General features: G+C 41.4%; 1 long non-coding RNA gene across 4 annotated transcripts in view; it reads left to right on the top strand.

Annotated features, from left to right (window-relative positions):
* Positions 1-23679, top strand: part of LOC145348986 (uncharacterized) — a 54446-nt gene that overhangs the window by 9510 nt on the left and 21257 nt on the right. For 3 of the 4 annotated variants that reach the window (XR_013888046.1, XR_013888045.1, XR_013888044.1), the window contains 2 exons: positions 2774-2850; positions 18873-18997. This is a non-coding gene — a long non-coding RNA (uncharacterized LOC145348986). The remainder of the gene's footprint in view (positions 1-2773; positions 2851-18872; positions 18998-23679) is intronic. The other variant, XR_013888047.1, reaches the window with a different exon arrangement.

The raw sequence follows: 23679 nt of genomic DNA, 5'->3' as shown, positions 1-23679 counted from the left end.
ATTATAGCTTGTAATCTATTCTAGGTGATACAGGATCACATTAAATTACATTCTGCTATTTTAACAGAGATGTTCACCCATTTAAAATGCACCTTGCATTAATTATTCATGTAACATTGCTCACAGTCATGTCTGTCTCTGCTTATGTATGTATGTGATTGTGAGACTATTGTATTTGTGTGTCTGCATGTGTGTGTGGCACTGTATTGGCAATTATGTATTTTTGTCTTGTATGTTCTGCTATGTGTCTCATGGTGATACTGATTCATTTTTAATATTTCCAGGAGGTGCACCTTCATACTTAAACATTTTCTTCTGTTGTGTGCAAGAATGATTCAGTGGTTTCCACATTACACTCTGTGATTTGTGCAACTGAGCTATGACCCATGAGTGATGTGATTTGTACATTCATACTTTTGTTCCAACAATGTATTTCTGTGCTGTACCTTTATGTGTTATATAGAGCTTTGTTATGAATGCGTCTCTAGGTTTTAGCTGGTGTTCAGAAGTGCTTCATGTTGTTTCTCTTCCTTCTTTGCCAGTTTGAATTCCGGCTATGTTTTGCTTTTGTATATGTGAGTAGTTTTTCAGGCCTGCTATATCATTGAACTGATTTTAAATCCAGCCTCTGCCTGCTGGAAATGCTGCATGCTTGGAGTTAAAATAGATTGCCAAATGACCCTTCTCACCTGGTTACATTTTATTTTGAAGTTGGCAGAGGCTCCTGTTTCAGTCAGGGTGGGGCCTAAATTAAATGGAAAAACCTAAAGTACAGTATTTTAATATTAACACATGGAAGACCCGTTCAAAGCCAAATCATGGTGGGAGGCATGGTGGCCAGAAGAGCCCAAAATGAGTTCAAGAACGTTATTTTGATATGGAGTACTAATGTGCCAGGAGGAATAGGAATTCTAAGCCCAGCCTTTCTACTCCTTGTCCCTACCTTCATTTGACAACTTGTTTCTGCCCTGATCTCAAAACCTTCTTTCAGCCTTCGGGCAAGAAGCTAATTTTAAAAAATTAAATGTGACCCAGCAAGATCCATTGGCCAAATTGCACTTTCTTCACATTGTCCAAGTGTGTTGCCCGTTCCCAGACTAACCCCTTCCTGAGTTAACATCTATTGTTCAATTTATGCAGTTTATTTTTGTGCAGAAATGGTTCTATGCTGGTATGGATGGCATGATATTTATGAATCCAGTTCCTATAGAATTAGTTGGAGGTATGCTGCCACTAATTATAGTGCGGTTCATAGATAAGAGCTGAATATTTCCTGCAAAAACAAAACATAAATTTGAGGAGGAAATTCACTACACTGCGTTTAGGAACACAGGAGATCTTTATACATCAACTCAGTGTGGCTATGAAAATATTCTGCTTTGCAGTAAGGCAAAGCTGGTGTTCATTTGGGCTGGAAATCAAGCTGGAGCTGCTGAGATGGGTGGCAAGCAATCCAGACTTGCCAGCTAGACTCCTGTGAGATTTTAATTCCTGGACTTCACTTGCATGCCACCACTCAGGAGGTGCCAACTGACCGACTGGTGGAGGATGTGATGCCAGGTATCAGGAGGATATCACTAGTGACCATAGAAACAGACACTCAAATAAGTCATATGGAGGAAAGATGTAAATGCGTTTGAAACAGTTCAGTGAAGGTTTATTAGGTTAATACCTGAAATGTCTTATGAGTGAATGTTGGACTGGATAAGCTTGTATTCATTGCAGTTTAGAAGAATAAGAGGCAACTTGATTGAAAGCCTTAAGTTCCTGAGGAGTTGTGACAAGGTGGATGTGCTGAGGATGTTTTCTCTTGTGGGAAAATCTAGAACTAGGGGTTATTGTTTAAAAATAAGACAGAGATGAGGAGAAATTCTTCCTCTTCGAGATTCGTGGGTGTTTTGAGTTCTCTCCCTCAAAATGCAGTGGAATCAGAAGCTGGAATTTTAACATCCTGCCACCGTGGAATCGGAATGGGCAAGGAGCAGATAATGGAAACTTCTGTTGAGCTTGGGTGGAATTTTATGGCTTTGGGACAAAATGGGCCATAAAATCCTGCCCAGGATCTTTGAATGTTTTTAAGGCAGAGCTCGATAGATTCTTGATTAAAAAGCGGGTGGAGGAGTTATCATGCTAGGTAGGAATGTAGACTTATGGTTACAATCAGATCAGCCATGATCTTATTGAATGGTAGAGCAGGCCCAAAAGGTCACATGCTTGACTCCTTTTCCTAATTTGCACGTTTGACTGTTCGTAAAACAGTTTTTGGCCTAATTTCCTTTCTGCTGGGTTGATTTAGTGGGAAAGGCACAATAGCTTCCTTACACAGGCTACCAGTTAAAAAAGTTCCAAGCAGTATCCGAATTGCACATGTAAATAAGAACCTGACCAATTTCTAGTGGGCGTTGTCTGCTCCTGCTGAGAGAAGCAGGTTAAATTTTGAAGCTTCTAAGAAATTCATGGCGTGTCAGTGGTACATCTCCTGGGACAATTTTAACCAGCAGAGTTAAAATCACCCCTTTTAACTCATCAGTTAAGTCTCAACCAAAACTTGGAGGGAAGTTATATGAAACCTTTGAAAGAAGCTGCCTCACACGCCCTGTAATTGACACTGTCGTGTCAGACTGATTTAAAAAAGTTCTCAAGCTTCCTTGGATATTTTGGGACAGTTTTAAACTTGCTCAAAACTGAGTTAAATGTATTGAGAGTGCAAGATGATTATATTCCTGTCAGGCCAATGGCTAAAATATAAATCTCCTCTTTGTTTTTCACCCAGGTACTTTGAGTTCAAATTGTTTCAGTCAGAGTGTGTGCATCAGCAGAGTAGGAACTAATCAGTGATTCTTATGACTGGTAAGTGGAATCATATACCTTGACAGAAAGCCATCAGTATGGGATTTGTGTTTATGAAACTATTCTTCTAAATGGAATCACAAATCTAAGGAGAAAAAGCATAGAAAGATAGCGAAAGATTCTGGATGGATTAGGACCCAAGACTTCCATCATTTTCCTAACTTCACTCAACATTCAGCTTCAAGCTTTGTTGATTTGTTTCAGCTCCTACACAAGCTCTTTTGAAGAAATATGTGAAGTCGGGGTACAAGTAGCAGAATGATAGTGAGTTTGCCACAAAACCAAAAGCACAGAGCAGGGGATAAAGGTAATTATTTTGACTGACAGAAGTTGGGAAGCACAATTGCAGTAAAATCAGCATTGGGATCACTTTTGTTCACAATTTACATGAATAATTTGAAACTTGTGAATTAGAATTAACCATGATTTCAAAAGTTATAGACAATACAAAATTAGGGTATCATTAATACAGAGGAAGAGTGTGACAACATACAGAAAGGCATTAATAAACTAGCAGAATGAGCATGGAATTGGCAAGTGAACTTTAATTTGGGTCACTATGAGGTGATACATTTAGATAGGGAGAATAAGGAGGCCACGTACTTCCCTAAGAAGATAATTATCCAAATAGGGTCAATAAGCAGAGGGTTCTGAGGATATAGATAAATGGATCACTAAAGGTAGCAACAGAGCTTAATAAGGCATAAAAATAAGCAAACAAAATGCATTGGGTTCATTTCTAGATGGATGTAATTGAAACACAGCAAAGTTATAATAAATATGTACTGAGCCATGTTTCCACCATAATGAAATACTGCAAACAGTTCTGGATTCCTGATTTATTAAAAATTATATAGAAACATGGGAGAATTGCAAAAATATTTACTGGGATTACACCAGAACTGAGGAGTTATACTGTCAGGAAATGATGAACAGGTAGTGGCTCTTTGTTCTAGAAAATAGAAAAGTCAGTGATAACTGATACAGGTCTTTACAATTTCATAGGGGATTGATAGGGTAGCTGTAGAAAATACATTTTCACTTCCAGGGTAGGCCAGTACTAGCGTGTTATCGTCACTAATAAATCCAATAGGGAATTCAGGAAAAAAACATTTACCCAGAGAATGGTTAGAATGTGGAACTTGTAACTACACAAAGTACTTCAGGCAACTATCACTGCTGTATTTATGGGAAATCTAGGAAATGTATAAGGGAGAAAGGGGTAGCGAGATATGCTGATGAAATTAAATGAAGAAGCGTGGGAAGAGGCTCAATGTGGGACCTAAATACCAGTTTGCACTGAATGATCTGATTCTGTGATGTAAATATCATGTACATAATAACAGAAGGAATAAGAGCAGGAGAGGGCCCCTTTGAGCCTGCTTCACCATCCAATAAGATCATGCCTGTATTTCGATATCATCTCCGCTTCTCTATCCAATTTCTGTATTCCTTAATTTACTTGGTGTCAAAAATCTAGCTGCATCAGTCTCGATCATGTTCATTGACTCAGCATCCAGAGCCCTCTGGGCTAAAGGAGTCCAAAGATTCATAATCTTCTGAGCGAAGATATTTGTCCTTATCACAGTCCTAAGTAGCCAAATCCTTTTCTGAGACTATGATCCTTAATTTCAGATTCACCAGCCAGAGGAAATTGCCTCTCATCATCTACCTTGGTCACACTCCTAAAGAATGTTACAAATTTCAGTGGAATCATCTCATTCTTCTCAGCTCCATTGAATATAGTTCCATTCTACTCAATCTATTCTAGGACAGTCTTCTCATCCCAAGAATCCATCTAGGGAACCTTTGTTGCATTTCATCTAAGACAAGTATATGCTTCCTTAGGTAAGGAGGCCAAAACTGTACACAGTACTCTAGGTGTTGTCTTACCAAAAGCCTACATAATTGCAGCAAGATTTCCTTACTGTTGTTTCAAACCTCCTTGCAATAAAGTCAAAATCATACTTGCTTGTTGTGGTCCTATACTAATTTTCTGTGATTTATATAGGAGCACAATGCATCTGAACACTAACATTCACTATTCTCTAACATTTAAAAAATCTACTTTTCCATTCTTCCTATCAAATGGATAATTTCACACATCCTATATTATGTTCTTTCTTTGATATTCTTGTCAATTTCTTAACTGGTCTATATCCTTTTAAAGCCTCTTCATATTTTCTTTATAGCTTAACTTCCTACTTAGCTTTGTAGCCTGCTCAGTTTTCTATCTGTAAACCAGTTCTCTATCCAAGTTTTTATTCTCAACCCCATGAACCCTAATTTTGTGTAACAATCTCTTGAAGCTATTATTAAATACTCTCTGAAAATCTAAACATGTGAAAGCCACTGGTTTCTCCTTCATTATTCTGCAAGTTACACCCTTCAAAAACTCTAATAGATACAATTTCTTTTTCATAAATCTGTGCTGACCCAAACTAATCATATTGTGATTTTTAAAGTGCTTTGTTCTCACTTCCTTAGTAATAGATTCCAGCATTTGCCCTAGTACTGATGTTAGACTAACTGGTCCATAAGTTCCTTGTTTCCTCTTTCCTTCCTTTTTTGAACAGCAGGGTTACCTTCTGAACAACAGTAACTGTTCTAAAATCTAGAGAATTATGGAAGATCAAAAATAAAGCATTCACAATTTCTGTAAGCACCTATATTAAAACATTAGGATGGACAATATCACATGCAAGAAATTTGTTGCCTTTTGCTCCCATTATTTTTTCCATGTTAATTACTTTAAGTAATTAATGGACAGCTCAGTGGCACAGTGGTTAGCACTGCTGCCTCACAGAACCGGGGACCCAGGTTCTTTTCTAATCTTGGGGACTGTGTGGAATTTGCATGTTCTCCCCATGTCTGCATGCGTTTCCTCTGGGTGTTCCAGTTTCCTTCCATAGTCCAAAAATGTGCAGGTTAGGTGAATTGGCCGTGCTAAATTGACCCTTAGGGTCCCAAGGTTAGGGGGATAAGCAGGGTAAATGCATGGAGTTACGGGAATAGAGTGGCACTGAGGCCGGAAGTGGGAGAAGATCCTCTGTTGGAGAGTCAGTGCAGACTCGATGGGCTGATTGGCCTCCTTCTGCACTGAAGGAATTCAATGATTATTCATCTTAGACTCTCATTTCCTGACAATTTCCAGTACACACTTTGTAATTGCTATGAAGGCTGACTCAAAGAGTGGGATTTTCTCAAGCAGAGGAATGCAGGTTTGGGTATATGCAGTGATTTTACTCCCCTAAAAGCAGTATTGGATCAGGATCCCAACATCAACACACTTCAGGATTTCACCAGGGAGAATTGAAGGTGAGCAGATAACACCCCTACAGTTGCCAAGTAAGCAATTAGAATAATGAGAAACTTCACTCAGTACTACTTCAACCATCAATCCTGCACAACAGGATTGTTCAGTGAAATTGACAAGCTGAGAAACCTTTCATCAGTGAAACTGAAGAGCTCTAGTCATGGCCAGGTGAGATGCCCCTGCCCAAGCCGTTTCTCTGAAAGAGTGTTTTCACTGTTTGATAGGTGATTGCCAACTTCTTGGAAGGCACTTTGCCTGCCCTACCCTTCAGTCACCTTCAGCTGTACTTACCTGCTGCCAGTCTTCATCATGATGCAGAGATGCCGTAGTTGGACTGGGGTAAACACAGCAAGAAGTCTCACAAGACCAGGTTAAAGTCCAACAAGTTTATTTGGTAGCGCAAGCCACTAGCTTTTGGAGCGCTGCTCCTTCATCAGGTGAGTGGGATTTCAGTTCACAAACAGGGCATGTAAAGACACAAACTCAAGTTTATATGCCCTGTTTGTGAACTGAAATCTCATTCACCTGATGAAGGAGCAGCGCTCCAAAAGCTAGTGGCTTGTGCTACCAAATAAACCTGTTAGACTTTAGCCTGATGTTGTGAGACTTCTTACAGACTTCATCATGGCAGTGGGATCAGCTTTTGCAGCTCTGCCTTGCACTTCTAACGAGGGACAAGGGGAGAAGCAAGATCACTACTCGCTGTCCTAGGAGCAGCAGAAGGAACACCAGCAGCATTCTCCTTAGCTGCATTCTCCTCCACGGGATAGAGAGAATGGACCACAGAAATCCACCTGGAAGGAGGCAAAACATCCAACACACGATTTGTAGCTGGAGAATCAGTTCTCCTGACACGTGTGAGCTCTAGTGCTTTAGGAAGCTCAGGGTCTCACAGCAGCTCACTGCTGATATTTGCAGTCTCCTTGAACAAGATTCCCATACCTATGGAGAAGGTGGGCATGCACTGTGAATTTAATTTCTATTTTAACAGCTACGTTGGATCACTATTTTCCAATGCAGTTATTTTGCAATTGTCATTATTGTCAATCAAATGCTTCCAAGTTCTTGCTTCGATGAATCTCTATACTTCCTATAACTTAATATTCTCTCTGAATCTGGCCATTTAGCATTCCCTCTCCCTTTGCCTCATTATTGCTGGTATAATGTTGAGCTGCTTCAGCCTTAACTCTCTGATTTTCCTTCCTAATTTCTTTCTGCTGCCGACCTTGTCATTTTACGATAGAACTCCTTCTCTGTTACAATTAAATAGTTTATAAGATTATTATGTTTTGTTGTGGTGTCTTTAAATAGAGTAAAATGTACACCTGGAGACAACGGCAGTGGCCTCTGTATGAACAATGGATAGACTGTGAGTTTCCAAAGTCCCAGAAAAGTGTTAAGAATGTTGAGTAGTAAACAGTTGTGCTTCAAAATATCCATTTACTTTGAGGTGAAAGAGAATTGGATCTCAAGGATAGCTAATTAGCATCCCTATCTGAATACAAGGCCCATGTGATTCATATTACCGTGATGATGGACATTGAGATGGGAAGGGTACAGAGGAAACATTGTGATATTGGGTTATAACCTTTCCTAAAATATCACTGGTTATCACGGACAGGTTAGTCCACCAAGGTCAAGGAGAGAAAGAGAGAACAACTAGAAGCTAAAAGTCTCTATGATTCCCTGCACTGGCATATGGGTAGAGAGTCACACTCATAAGAACATAGAACTTAAGAGATAGGAACAGGAGTAGGCCATCTAGCCCTTCGAGCTTGCCCCACCATTCAATAAGATCATGGCTGATCTGAAGTGGATCAGTTCCACTTTGCTGCTTTCTCCCCATAACCCTTAATTCCCATATCAGAAATCTATCTACCCATGACTTAAATATATTCAACGAGGTAGCCTCCACCACTTCAATGGGCAGAGAATTCCAGAGGTTCACCACCCTTTGAGTGAAGAAGTTCCTCCTCAACTCCGTTCTAAACTGCTTCCCCCCCACCCTTATTTTGAGGCTGTGCCCTCTAATTCTGCTATCTTTTCTAAGTGGGAAGAATCTCTTTACCTCTACCCTATACATCCCCTTCATTATCTTACACGTCTCCATAAGATCCCCCCTCAGCCTTCTAAACTCCAACGAGTACAGACCCAGTCTATTCAATCTCTTTTCAATTCGGACTCAATCTCTATTCAATTCGGACTGAAAAGACCAAATTTGTTGGGATTTAAAACTAAACTGGAAGATTCACCTAGCTTGTGCTAGAGAGAGGATCTCCAGTAATCCTGTCACCATGAATGACAGTTATGTGGTTAGAAATTACCAGATCAAGAAAGGAAAACAACAGAAGTAAACACTTCAGAGCTAAAAATAATTTTTTACTGATTTTGGGAGAATTGAATGTCTATTTAAGAGGCAGTGAAAATATACTTGTGGTGTATGATTTTTCATTTGTCAGAGAAATGGAAAGAGAAATTGCAAAGAAAGAAGGAAGCCAGGAAATTTGAACAGGAAAGGGAAACATGATGACATCAAGAGGGAGTAGCAGCAGGCAGGCTTGACAATGCATCAGATTTAACTCCTGATTTTGATTAGGCAAGGAATATTGTGAGGGAGTCAATATTTTTGGATTTCGTTGTCCATTTGTTTTTGTAAATTAGTACCTCTGGTGGGGTAGGAGTGCTGGGGGATGGCGGCGGGGGGGGGCGCGGGTTGGGGGGAGATGCAGAATATGGCGAGTGTGACATTTATTGTACAGAATGTACCAATGGCTGATATGTTCAATCTTGTTTCGGGCAGAGATGGAACCCACAGAAAGAACATAGAGCATAGAACATTACAGCGCAGTACAGGCCCTTCAGCCCTCGATGTTGCACCGACCAGTGGAACGAATCTAATGACCCTCTAACCTAAACTATTCCAATGCTATCCATATGCCTATCCACTGACCATTTGAATGCCCTTAAAGTTGGCGAGTCCACAACTGCTGCAGGCAGGGCGTTCCATGCCCTTACTAAAGTAAAGAACCTACCTCTGACATCCGTCCTATTATTACCACCCCTCAATTTAAAGCTGTGTCCCCTCGTGTTAGCCATCACTATCCGAGGAAAAAGGCTCTCACTGTCCACCCTATCTAACCCTCTGATCATCTTGTATGCCTCAATTAGGTCACCTCTTAACCTTCTCTCTAACGAAAATAACCTCAAGCCCCTCAGCCTTTCCTCATAAGACCTTCCCACCATACCAGGCATCATCCGGTAAACCTCCTCTGCACCCTTTCCAATGCTTCCACATCTTTCTTATAATGCGGCAACCAGAACTGTACGCAATACTCCAAGTGCTGCCGCAGAGATGGAAAAGGCCACAGATCAGTTCAAAGGTCAGAGTGAACAGAAGCTGGCGGGGAACAGATGATGAGGACAAATCATGTTTGTTGATTTTCTCCATCCCCTGGCTAGTGATGTAACAAGGTTTTTTAATTTAAATACATTTTAATGTATTAACATATGTTTAAAGGATCTCCCCCTCACAAAATATTGAAACTTTGTTGGCAAGGTTCACAATAGGCTTGTGAACACAGGAAACAGTTGAGGGAATCCTGCCAGAGACACCAAGCTAAGTAGAGGCCTGGTGGGAGAGGGACATGTCTGAGCAGTGCCCTGGCACTGCTCCCTGAAACAGGTTGACACTGCTGGGTTGGCACAGGTTGGCACTTTCACTTTAGAAGTGCTAACCTTTGCCCGGGGAGTGCCCTGATGTTGACATAGGTGGGGGAGACCCCCGTTGTTGGTGTTGGTGGGGGGGCGGGGGAAGAGAACCCCATTGTTTGTGTCAGCAGGAGGAGGGTTAAAATCTCCCCTATGTCCCTATAACATTTCATTGTATGAATTGAGTTGTAACATTGGGTTGAATTCTTTGACCTTGCCCGCAGCTGGGATTCTCCAGTCCCGCTGTAATGAATGGAGGCTTGCTGAATGCTAAATTTTCTGTTCTTGCTGGCAACAGTGGTGGGCTGTGAACAGTAAGTGAATCTGCCCCATTTTCTTTGCAAAACTTAGCATTTTTGGTAAAAAAGTACCACATACCGCACTGGTTTAAAAGTACTGTCGGGCATTGAGGACATGTTTTATTACAAGACTATCTGATATGAATTTGCAATTGGCATACAGCGGAAAACGCAGTGAACTTATACTGTCCAATTTTAACAGAACTATGATTAAATCATTGAATGATCTTAATAAAATGGTATTGAGCCAACTGAACTTCTAAACAATGGTCATGTTAGTGCGAGTGGGCGAAACGACCACTACGGACTCAGGGTGAAGTTCAATAATGGCACAGCTTTATTTTCTTTTACATCGACAGAGGTGCAGTCAGGACATATAATTGGACTGTCCCAAAAGCACACTAAAGACTCCCCCGCAATGGGCTACAGTTATACCTGAACTTCGGTGTAGTACATGTTTCAAATGCTAATCCTTTATTTATAGTATTTGACTTCAGCCATCCTGTCTCAATGTTTGAGTGTTGGAGCAATTGTTTTAAGTGTGTGTTAATCGTTTTTGTCTGATTGGTTATTAATGGTCTAGAATCTCTGGGGTTTGAACCATAGGTGTGTCATTGATCTCAAGAGAGGTTTGAGGGGCCAGGAATGTTTCCTTGACTATGCTAATTTAGGTGTCTCCATGGGTTGTTTGACTGTTTTAGAAGTGCTGATTTTGATGGGGTGGAGATTTAGTTCCTGTAGGTGCCATCTTGTCCGGCTTCCCTTATGTGCTAGCCCTCATTTGCATTTTAAAAGCACGCTCTTGTCTGCTGATCGGTGTCTGTTACTTTGCGATTTTTAGTGGAGAGGCTCTGAGTGTAACTTTAGTCTGTTTGCATATTGTGTGCCCAATTTCATAAAATTTGTTGTCCGATAACAGTCATGATAAGGATACTGGTATAGAAGAGGTAAAAGTGATAAGCAGTGACAAGTAGCCAGGCAGTGTAAATCCTGTGTTCAGGAATCAGAAGTTGGGCCAAGACATATGTATTCAGAACCATGCAGGAACTTCAGCCCAATTCTCATAGGATTCTGAAAAGCTGAATAAAAATAGTATTCATTCAAATAAAGTATACATTCCATATAAAGTAAGCAAAGGAGAATTGTATGAAATTACAAAAAACATAATGAGGAAGTACCCAGGAATGAGATGTAAGAAAATAACAGATATCAAAGTGAGAAAAAGGTTAAATTGTGCAGAGGGTGTGGAGAGTCTGCAGAAGGATCTAGATAGGCTGGGCGAATGGGCCAGGAACTGGCAAATGGAATTTAATGTTGGCAAGTGCAAGGTGGTCCACTTTGGTAGGAATAATGGTAGGAAGGATTATTACTTACGTGGTGAAAAACTGCAGCAGGCGACGGTGCAGAGGGACCTCGGAGTCCTTGTGCATGAGTCGCAAAAACCCAGCCTGCAGGTGCAGCAGGTGGTCAGGAAGGCTAATGGGATGCTAGTCTTCATAGCGAGGGGGATTGAATATAAAAGTAGGGAGGTCTTGCTGCGGCTGTATAGGGCATTGGTGAGGCCGCAGCTGGAGTACTGTGTGTAGTTTTGGGCGCCGTACTTACGCAAGGATATTTTGGCCTTGGAGGGAGTGCAGAGGAGGTTTACTAGGCTGATGCCAGAGTTGAGGGGGCTGAGCTACGAGGAGAGGCTGAATAAATTAGGCTTGTACTCGTTAGAGTTTAGAAGAATGAGGGGAGATCTCATTGAGACGTATAAGATGATGAATGGGATGGATAGGATAGAGGTGGAGAGACTCTTCCCGCTCAGAAAGGATAGTAGGACTAGGGGGCACAGCCTCAAGATAAAGGGGGGGTGGTTTAGAACGGAGTTGAGGAGGAACTTCTTCACTCAAAGGGTGGTGAATCTCTGGAATTCTCTGCCCGTTGAAGTGGTGGAGGCTACCTCGCTAAATACTTTTAAGACGCGGGTTGATGGGTTTTTGATAAGAGAGGGGATTAAGGGTTATGGGGAGAGGGCGGGAATGTGGAACTGAGCCACGACAGATCAGCCATGATCTTATTGAATGGCGGGGTAGGCTCGAAGGGCTAGATGGCCTACTCCTGCTCCTACTTCTTATGTTCTTATGTTCATTAATCATGAAATGTCTCTCTCCAGAGTAGAAAACCTTGACTTTCCTTTAGGTTATTCAAGGAGTGGAGTGGAAGTGCTATCAGAGTGAGAAGAGCAGTTGCACAAATGGGAAGTATACAAATATATATATTGATACCAATAACAAAATAACACACCTAAATAATAAAAGGCCTAAACACTATCATTATAAGTCTTGTCAAAACAAAAAAAACAGTTTAACTCTGGCAATGGAAGGACACCTGAATCACCTGAAACCAGATGATCAAACACTTATAAGGAGTGAATGCTCAGTCCCAAGCAAAAAAGTTCTACACTACCACTTCCAATTTCCTAAAACTAATTGGAAGTACCAAAGGGAGTTTCCCACATCAGTGTAATCATTGATGCTGGGAGTTAGGGGCATCAAGTATGAAGATCAGAATGACAAGTAAGAAGTCCATACCACTCACATAATCTACTTAATAGTCACTAAGAACAATGCTTTGAAAGCCAGACTCCACCGAAACAGGACCGGTAAGTTTGTGTCCATTGAAGGGAGAGATAAATAACAAAGCATATCAAAAAGTAGGGCCATCATGAAAAAGAAATTTGGCTCACCTTGTGTTGCTTGAGACTGAAGAACCTTTTGTCACCTGTGTCATTATAATGCCACATTTGTTTCTTTTGCAATCTTACTACAAATGATAAAAATCACTTGCAAAATGACTTGTTATGAAAACAGAATCCTTCCAACAAATTCAGAAACTTGTACATGAAATAGTAAAGAAATGTTCACCTTACGTAAGGAAATTTTGTATCAATTACTGAAGAATGTTTTGCTAAAATTGACATTTCCACTTTTACTCAAAGTCCTTTGTTCTTTTTCAATACTGCACTTTATACTTTAAGACAGACTAGGCATATTTTAAGGAGTTCAACTTTTTTCTTTCCCCAAAACCTGAGAACATGTAATTTATGAGAATAGGGATTTATTGAAATGTTCATAATTAATGTATGAAAAATTTTAACACTTCTCAAGCACCCTTGAACTGGTCATAAAAGTTCAAAAATCGCTTCATCAGTTTGTATTGCTCTCTCTTTCTCCCTCTCCCCAGTTTGTGTTAGCTCCCCCAGCGTGTGTGTGTGTGTGTGTGTGTGTGTGTGTGTGTGTGTGTGTGTGTGTGTGTGTGTGTGTGTGTGTGTGTGTGTGTGTGTGTGTGTGTGTCCCTTATTTTGTGTCACTCTGTCTCCCTTCTTGAGTTTGTGTGTGTGTGTCTCTCTCTCCATTCCCCAGTTTGTCATCTATCTGTTTCTCTCCCCAGCTTATGTCATTCTGTCTCTTTTCAGTTTTGTTCTCTTATTCTCCTTTTCTCAGTTTGTGTCGCTCTTCTTCTCTTTCTCCTGCAGTTTGTGTCGCTTTCTCTCTTTATGTTTGTGTCATTTTCTCCTTCTCCCTCTTATCTCAGTTTGTGTTGCTTGCTCTCGAACTCTCCCCTTCTCAGTTTGTGTTGGTCTTGCTTTTCCCAGCAGTTTGTGTCGCTCTCTCTCTGCTTATGTCATTGTCTCCCCATTCCTCTCAGTTTGTGTTGCTTGCTCTCTCACTCTCCCTCTTTCTGTTTGTGTTGCTTCTCTTTCTCTCTCTCCGTACCCCCAATTTGTGTTGCTCTTATCCTCCATCCTCCTGTTGCACTGTTAGGAGTTTCCTTGTGATTTTATTGATGTCATCTTCGCAATGGGCAATTAAGCCTTATTTCCCAATAAGGGGATGGTCGAGGGTAAGCGAAGGTTTCCTTGAAAGACTGCAGGGAAAGCACTCCTGTTCTTCCTGGAACAAGAAGTGCTATAAAAGACCCAGCAACCATCATTTCTGAGCTGGAAAAGATGCTTGACAACAGTTAAATTTAAATTGGGCTCTCAGTGGCAATACTAGAATATAGTTTAAGTATGTCAATGCATCCTTCCTTTCAGGTGTGAAGCACTGACATGGCACCCCACTTACTGTTGCAAAAACCAAAAATGGACATGAGTGCAGCATTTTGGAGTTAAGCTCCTCATTTAAAAATTTTTACCCTACCCCAACCCTCCTTCATTCATTGCGGAGAGGAGTTAATAGCAAGGCTAACAGCAAGGCTATTACGTCATCATCAGAGTATGGAATCCTAAAAAATCCTAAAATATAGGAAATCTTTCTGCCTTGAGTTAAGTCTTTGCATTGTCACAATACCTGAAACTCTGGAGGTCAGTAGAAGAACTGGAAAGGAAGAAAGATTTTAATCTGATCAGAAATGTGTCGAACATACTGTGGCTTTATGAAAGATCAAAGACGCCTCAAAGCTCAGGAAGGATTCTGTAAGGGTTTCAATGTGCAACTTATTTGAAGAAATTGCAAGTAATAGGAGCATAGGACCATTTTACCTAGGATATGCACTCCAGTCGCAAGAGTCATATAAGGATGATTGTTACTGTTGCACAGAGATTTTCAAATCTTAACTGCCCATTTCTCACTGGAAAATGGGTGACTGGCAGAGGAAAGTTTGATGGACACATTGGACAACCAATTGATTCATATTGCAAGCAGGCCTTTAAATGGAGGGCCAGCATCATTTTCAAAGCAGCTGGGTTACTTATTAAATATGGGAATCATGTCTTAGACCTCTTGCCGGATTCTGATTGCAATTTTAATGTACAAATGCATGGAATATGTGTGATGTCATCGAGTCCCTGTTAGATCAAAGGTTAGGTGACCGACGCATTGGTTATTAAAAGAACCAATGGAGGTTACTCTACAAGAGGGAAGCTTTCGTTTTGGTACACATGTAAAATCCTCCTAGCCTGCTTCTAGTTTGTTCTTGTACTCCTCTGGGCTCTATTTGATACTGATAGGTCCTACCTGCTCGCAATCTCAATGCAGAAGCTGGTCAACTCTCCCGTTTTCTGAAATTGCAGAAGTAAGTGCACTCTGACTCTAATCTTGAGAAAGACCCATGGTTGTCCATTGATTTAGCCTCCATTTTGAGCCAAGGTTGAAAATACCTCCCCTGTCTGAGAAGAGGAATGAGGAAACTTTGCTCTGTTCCTCATCTTGTTCAGTGCATAGCATTGCATGGAATAGTTAGAGTTTCAGACATTTCTAAAAGTGCTCATCACTCCTTTCCACAAATTATATTGTTACTGGCTGACTCACCCAGGGAATTAGTGCTTGATTCAGATAATCTTAAACACTATGATACATTCAATCAAAATGTCCACATGTAGTGGCTTTATAGTATAATATGACAGTACAAAATTCAAAGGTAGATATGTTACTCAACATGGGATTGTAATTTTGCGGAGCTGATTTCTTTTTAGCAGAGTGCTTATCATGCTTGTTTAAAATTCCTATGTGAGTTATGTTACCAAAATTATTCACCTTTTTAAAAGAAATGGGCAAAGGGTTTAGTTTGAAAGTGCAAATTGGAATTTTGTGGGTTAATTTTGTGCTAAAAGTATTGCTCAGCAGAAATTCAACCCTGTAATGTACCATCTGCTCTTGTTAGAGGACAAGGGGAACACAATGTACCACCAGGTGCACACTTGAAGCAGGCAGCAGTCCAGATGCACATCCTAATTGAGAAACAGATAGTGATGTACTACACAGGATGAAGCACCAAGTATTGGTGATGAAAAGTTATCAGTGTTTTTCTTGATGAAGAACCAATCCCAAGAGGCTGAGTGCCCCTTTTGTCTGATTACACTTCTATGAAGCACCTTGGAACAATTTTCTCCATTAAAGGTGCTACATAATTACAATTTGTCATTGTTTTCTGAGTTCTCAGAGGATAACTTTAGAGGCCTGTTTTTAAACAGCGGATGGTACATCAACAGCATAATATTGAATACTTGTTTATCTCCTTGCGCACAACATTGAAACATGAGTTGAGTGGTTAGGTGAGTCTGGCACTTGGATATGTGTTGTCATCTTCCATGAATGACATGATAGATGTTGCTTGCTTCATGGTAATCTTGCATTGAACACATGGGGAACATCAATGGGAAATTTTGTGACAATCTCATTGGAAACCTTACATGGGCCATTTTTCATGAATATTCCCACTTTCACCATGAAGACCTAGAAATAGAGACACCTTCAACTTTCTTGCAGCATGGATAGAGGCATCTATGTTAACGAGATTTTGAAGTGTACTTACCAGTAAAATGCCCAACCCAATTGATGATAAGGATCATGAAGGATTAGTCACGACAGTGACATGTGTTGAAGTAACTGATTGAGATTTCAGTTGGCAATGTTTTTATGCGATCATATAATCTTACACAGAAACTGATAGGTACTACCTCAAACACTCAGGGCAAAGCAGCCAGCGCAACAGAGATATTGACGCAGATAATTAGCTTCATGTTTGTAGCACACGGGGCTTCAGTACCCTTCCAATTTCTGTAGTTAGCTATGTAATTATTACTCATTGCTAATCCTCAGATAGGGAAATAATTAGTAGTAGAGTACATCCATAGACAGTATAAGAAATACACAGTAAGCAAGCTGTTGATAGAAATACACATTAAACAGACACACCTCCTAAGTAACTTAAAATTAATTTATTTTTGTCAATTGAAAGAATTGTGCCATTCTTTCATTGTTTAGAACACAAAGCAAACAGGAAATACAAAAAATGAAAACTTCAATTATATATATTAAACTCTTGCCGTCTGCTAATCATAAATGAAAAATAGTAAATCAATGTCAATACCTAAACATAACTAACAAGACATTTAAAAGTTTTGGATTCTGATTTGAAGCAAACATTTTCGTAGAATATGCTGGCCCAGAGCCAATTTACAGAAGAGCATGTGTGAGGTGAATTGCACATTTGTAAATCTGAATCTTGGCACTTGGACAGATTTCAGGGTGTGGGCAAAGTCTCATGTTGATTTAAAACTGCCCACCCAAGAGTTGGCTGAAAGTGAGCTGGACAGCAGTAAAATCTAACCACCATCAGGCAGAGCTCTGTGGAAGAAATAGGGGCCATTTGAACCCAGAGTTTTTCTTCTAAAGGAATGTCTAAAAGCTGAAGTTTAGAAAAACTGAAAGTGTCATTATTCTGTGTGTTATGTACTGCAGCCCTTGGGTAAAAGAACATGAAGTGATAGCATTGGGATTGGGTACAAACAACAAAACAGGTTTATTGAATATCTGTTAACTCTACAGAGGTTTGATCTAGGCTAAGGCAAAGCCCATGAAGCAGCCGGTGATGTCACAAACTATACATGTGGTTAGATTCTTAAAGTGACAGCGCAACACATGGCAACAACCCCAAAGACATAACATCCTTTCCCCTTTACTGCTAAGAGTTCATAGCAACAAATAACCATAATACTTCTACATTATCAATGAAACATAATATAAGGGCGGGCAATAAATCATTACAGGGTAATACAGACTGTAGGAAAGACTATTGGGTAGGTGTCTATTCCATACTGGTTGCCCGTGCACTTCAGGAATTTGGTTGTTCTCCGGATCTTCAGAGGATGTTTCAATCCTGGAAGGTGTCTCTTTTACAGAAGCAAGATTACTGGCAGCAAGGGATTTTCCAACCATCTCAGTTTCTGCTGATTGACCAGAAGGTGTAGTCACAGTTTCTGGTGACATAGATGGTGGTTCATCCTTGGTAGTTCTGACATATATGGTACTGGCATGTTGATGTGTGTAGCTAACGACTGATCCACACTAACTCATCGGTACTGTACTGTATAGGAGTTAGGGCCAGATTGAGCCAATACAGATGCAGGAACTCACTTTTCACTAGTGGTATAGCTGTGTGCCAAAACATGCTCACCTTGTTGAAAAAAGGATCTACCTCGGACATTTCCTGTGATAAAAATAGATTAAATTTAGTCCTGAGCTTTCTCTTCAGTAATAGTAAAGCTGGGAACTCTGAGTGCATGTGTAGTGTTCTGATGCATCACCAAGAAACTGTTAGACAGTGACTAAATGAACCTTGGTCCTTGGAGGCTTTCAGTGAATGCTTCAAGGACTTAACAAACCTTTCGGCTGATCTATTCATTGATGGGTAGGATGATGCTGATTTTAGGTATTGGATACCACTCATCTTTAGATAGTCTCTGAACTCTTGAGGCGCGAATTGTAGCCCATTGTGGCCCATTATCACTCACAGTTTGGTCTGGTTTCCCAAATCTAGCAAAAATCTCATTGACTTTTTTGATGGTTTATGCAGTAGTTGTTGACTTCATTAGGAGACAAAGTGTGCAACCATGAACATATGCCCGTCATATGTGCCTGAAAAGTCAATGTGTAGACATTACTAAGCATTTTAGGCCATTCCAAGGATGCATTCCTTACCCATGTAAATGACTGGCACAGTCCTGCTTTTTCCTGAGTCTGGGCATCTAATCCAGGCACCAGAATTAGTTCCTTGTAAGTTCTTTCATTTGAACTATACCTGGGTGTCACAAATTTGGAGGAATTATTACCCTCATCCCCCACAACAAGATCCACCCTATATTCGACTTTTCTGGAAATATATGGGTTTAATTCAGGATGTGTTCCTACTGTTCTCCCTTTTATTTCCAGTACCTTCCCCATCACGGGATTACTTCTGCTGTATTGTTGGACTTGAACTGCACTCACTGGGATCTGTCCTATCTGTGAAAAATTAAAGATATTGGGAACACTACTGGATGCTTCTTGAGCAGTAGGTAAAGGCAATCTTAACAATATATCAGCATTGGCATGGCTGTCTGACTGAAAGTACCTGATCTCGTAGGCATGTGCCAGTCTGATGCTAGGTACATTTGACTGACCTACTGTTGATTCTGTTTCATGTCATAGTATCAAAGTTTTCAATTGGTAAGTGCAGTTTTGATTTTCTTTTTTATTTTTTGCTCATAAGGTATTTTATCAGCTCCTCACTGCCAGTATTCATTTTATCTTGTTATATATTGCACTCTTATGACAAAAGAATGTGAAGTTATAGCACCTGGGGTTGGGTGCAAACAACAAGATAGGTTTATTGAATAGCTGTTAACTCTACAAAGGCTTGATCTAGACTGAGACAAAGCCCGTGAAGCAGCCAATGAATACCTGATGCTAAAATGCTGCCCCTACTACCTTCAGTTACCTCTGTTATCCTGATAGCAGTTTACATCCCACCCACGTGGACATGAAGATCACGCTGGAAGAAATATACACCACCACAAATAGCCTTGAGATGAAGGCCTTGTTCATCATGACCAATGACTTCAATCAGGCCAAGCTCAAGATACCACCAGCACATCTCCTGTTCCACCAAAAGCTGAAACATCCTAGACCACTGCTACACAAATATCAAGAATGCCAACTGCTCTACCACCCACCCACACTTTGGTAAATCAGACCACAAGGCTGTGCTCCTGCTGTCTGCTTACAAGCAAAAACCGATCAGGAAATTCGTCAAAGAAAGTTGTGCAATGTGGTCTGAGGAATCAGATGATCTCCTACAGGGCTGCTTAGAGCCAACAGATTGGTCAGTATTTAAAAATTCTGCCTTCAGTCTGAAAGAGTACGGTAATTGACTTCACTAACTGACTTTATTAGTAAGTGTATAGAAGACTGTGTGCCAAAGAAGCAAATCCACATGTTTCCCAACCGGAAACCATGAATCAACAGGGATATCCACCACCTGCTGAAGTCTTGGTCTGAGGCGTTCAAATTATGTGATACTGACCTATACAAGAAAGCCACCTATGATTTACGGTGATCCATCAAAGATGCCAGAAGACGGTACTGGACCAAGCTAAAGTCTCAGCCTAGCCACATGGACTCCCACCAACTATGACAAGGTCAGCAAGACATAACAGACTACAAGATGAAGGCAGGTAAAATCGCCAGCTCCAATGCACCCCTCCCCGATGAGCTCAATGCATTCTATGCCCGTTTTGAGCAAGAGGTCAGCGAGAGCACACCCTACATTCCAGAAGCCTTGGACAAACCTGTATCCAAGGTCACCATTGCTGACGTCAAAGCAGCCTTCTCAAAAGTCAACCCACGGAAAGTGACTGGCCCTGATGGGGTACCCAGATGAGTACTCAGGCCCTGCCCGAACCAGCTGGCGGGGGTATTCACAGACATCTTCAACCTTTCTTTGCACCAATCTGAGGTCCCTACCTGCTTCAAGACGACGACCATCATCCTGGTACCAAAGAAAAGCCAGCCAGTGTGCCTATCGTCTGATGGCTCTGACATCCATCACTATGAAGTGTTTTGAAAAGTTAACCATGGCACAAATCAATTCCTACCTTCCAGCCTACCTGGATCCACAACAGATTGCCTATACCGCAAGGTCCACAGCAGACGCCATCTCCCTACACTCAACCCTGGAACACCTAGATAACAAAGACTTCTATGTCAGACTCGTACTACAGTTCAGTCTTTAACACCATTATTGCTATGAAACTCATCTCCAAACTCTATGGCCTGGGGCCCAGCTCCTCGCTCTGCAACTGTACCCTGAACTCCCTAACCCACAGATCACAATCAATAAGGATAGGCAACAGCACCTTCTCTACGATCATCCTCAACATTGGTGCTCTGCAAAGCTATGTCCTCAGCCCCTTAATATACTTCTTATATACCTTTGACTGCATGGTCAAACTCCCCTCCAACTCGATTTTTAAGATGTTGATGACACTACCGTAATGGGTCAAATCTCAGACAATGATGAGAAACATTGCAGAGAAGAAATAGAGAATCTGGTGAACTGGTGCAGCAACAATAATCTCTCTCTCAATGTTAACAAAACAAAGGAGATAGTCATCGACTTCAGCAAGCATTATGGAGGGCATGCCCCTGTCTACATCAATGGCGACCAAGTAGAAATGGTCAAGAGCTTCAAGTTTTTAGGTGTCCAGATCACCACCAAGCTGTCCTGGTCCCCCCATGCCAACACTACAGTTAAGAAAGCCCACCAAAGCCTCTACTTTCTCAGGAGACTAAGGAAATTTGGCATGTCCACTACATCGCTCACCAACTTCTACAGATGCACCATAAAAACATTTTTTTTTAGTTGTATCACAGCTTGGTATGTTTCCTGCTCTGTCTAAGACTGCCAGAAACTAGAAAGGATCATGAATGAGATCCAGTCCATCACACAAACCAGCCTCCCATCCATTGACACTGTCTACACTTCCTGCTGTCTCAGAAAAGCAGCCAGCATAATTGAGAACCCCAGGTACCCCGAACATTCTCTCTTCCACTTTCTTCCGTCGGGAAAATGATAGAAAAGTTTGAGATCACCGACTCAAAAAATAGCTTCTTCTCTGTTGCCATTAGATTTTTGAATGGACCCACCTCAAGTTAAGTTGATCTTTCTCTACACCCTAGCAATGACTGTAATGTTACATTTCACATTCCCTCCTTTCCTTCTCTATGAATGGTATGTTTTAACTGTATAGTGCGCAAGAAACAATATTTTTCACTATGCTAATACATGTGACAATAATAAATCAAATCAAACTGTACTCATGATATTCTCTAAAAGAGACAGTACCATAATACAACAACAACCCCAATACATAATACTACACATACGTATCCTACCACGTGTTTAGTGAATGGCCCATTTTCTCAAACGTTTTGGAGCAGAAGTGGACGATGACCTGGAACTCAGTTGCTGAGTGAGTGCAGACACAAGCCACTCCAACCTCTGTAGGCTGAAGCTCAACGACTGAGATTGGAGAGCTTTGGGTTTTTGATTAAAAGCAACATAGGTTGAACAGCTTCATTAATGTTGTGTAAATGATCTCCACATCTGATTAATTTGTTGGAGATGAGGGGCAGCATTACAACAAGGAAGATGGAGAATGAACCCAGTCTTCACTAAGATAAGGCTGTGCAGTGAAGGATATGTCTTTGGCACCTCTTGGTGGTGAAAATCTCACTGTGACTCTTTGTCTGCTGGGAGGCAATTGAGGAGGGATCCTTGTAATGAATCTTTCACTAAACACCTAGAAAACTAAAGCTCAATTGAACCAGCTCCCACAGAACAGCAGCAAATCCCCTCCACCCCTCACTACCCCACTCCATCAATTAAGATGAATGGTGAGATCCTGTAAAATGGGTACTATTTCCATATCTTGGGAGCCTCCTGTCAATAAAGGCTGATGTATTTCAACAATTCATCATTGCCTCTGATGTGCCATCTCAGTCTTTGACCTACTTAGGAGGAGTACTTTAAGGACCAAGATCTCAAATCCAGGATTAAGATCATTGTTTACTGGTCATCGGTAATCCCTGGATTTCTCTATGCATTAGAGGCTTGGGCAACCTTTAGTAGGCACCTCAAAGCACTGGTTTGAATACCACCAGTGGTACCTTTGTAAGATCCTGGTGGCAAGAGATGCAGTGTAACAGCAGCATCCTCATTCAAGCCAGCTTGGCGAAGATTGGGGGAAAGGCAAATTGTGCGGAGGGTGTGGAGAGTCTGCAGAAGGATCTAGATAGGCTGGGCGAATGGGCCAGGAAATGGCAAATGGAATTTAATGTTGGCAAGTGTGAGGTGGTCCACTTTGGTAGGAAGAATGGTAGGAAGGACTATTACTTACGTGGCGAAAAACTGCAGCAGGCGACGGTGCAGAGGGACCTCGGGGTCCTTGTGCATGAGTCGCAAAAACCCAGCTTGCAGGTGCAGCAGGTGGTCAGGAAGGCGAATGGGATGCTGGCCTTCATAGCGAGGGGGATTGAATATAAAAGTAGGGAGGTCTTGCTGCGGCTGTATAGGGCATTGGTGAGGCCGCAGCTGGAGTACTGTGTGCAGTTTTGGGCGCCGCACCTGTGCAAGGATATTTTGGCCCTGGAGGGAGTGCAGAGGAGGTTTACTAGGCTGATACCGGAGTTGAGGGGATTGAGCTATGAGGAGAGGCTGAATAAACTAGGCTTGTACTCGTTAGAGTTTAGAAGAATGAGGGGAGATCTCATTGAGACGTATAAGATGATGAATGGGATGGATAGGATAGAGGTGGAGAGACTCTTCCCGCTCAAAAAAGACAGTAGGACTAGGGGGCACAGCCTCAAGATAAAGGGGGGCGGTTTAGAACGGAGTTGAGGAGGACCTTCTTCACTCAAAGGGTGGTGAATCTCTGGAATTCTCTGCCCGTTGAAGTGGTGGAGGCTGCCTCACTAAATATTTTTAAGACGCGGGTTGATGGGTTCTTGATAAGAGAGGGGATTAAGGGTTATGGGGAGAGGGCGGGAAAGTGGAACTGAGCCACAACAGATCAGCCATGATCTTATTGAATGGCGGGGCAGGCTCGAAGGGCTAGATGGCCTACTCCTGCTCCTATTTCTTATGTTCTTATGTTCTTATGTTCTTATATCAAGGAGCTAATCACTCAGAAACCAATGC

The sequence above is a fragment of the Carcharhinus amblyrhynchos genome, chromosome 10, assembly GCF_965287045.1.
Source record: "Carcharhinus amblyrhynchos chromosome 10, sCarAmb.v2.hapA, whole genome shotgun sequence".
Classification (NCBI taxonomy): Eukaryota; Metazoa; Chordata; class Chondrichthyes; order Carcharhiniformes; family Carcharhinidae; genus Carcharhinus; species Carcharhinus amblyrhynchos.
This window is presented reverse-complemented; position numbering and strand designations above follow the sequence as displayed.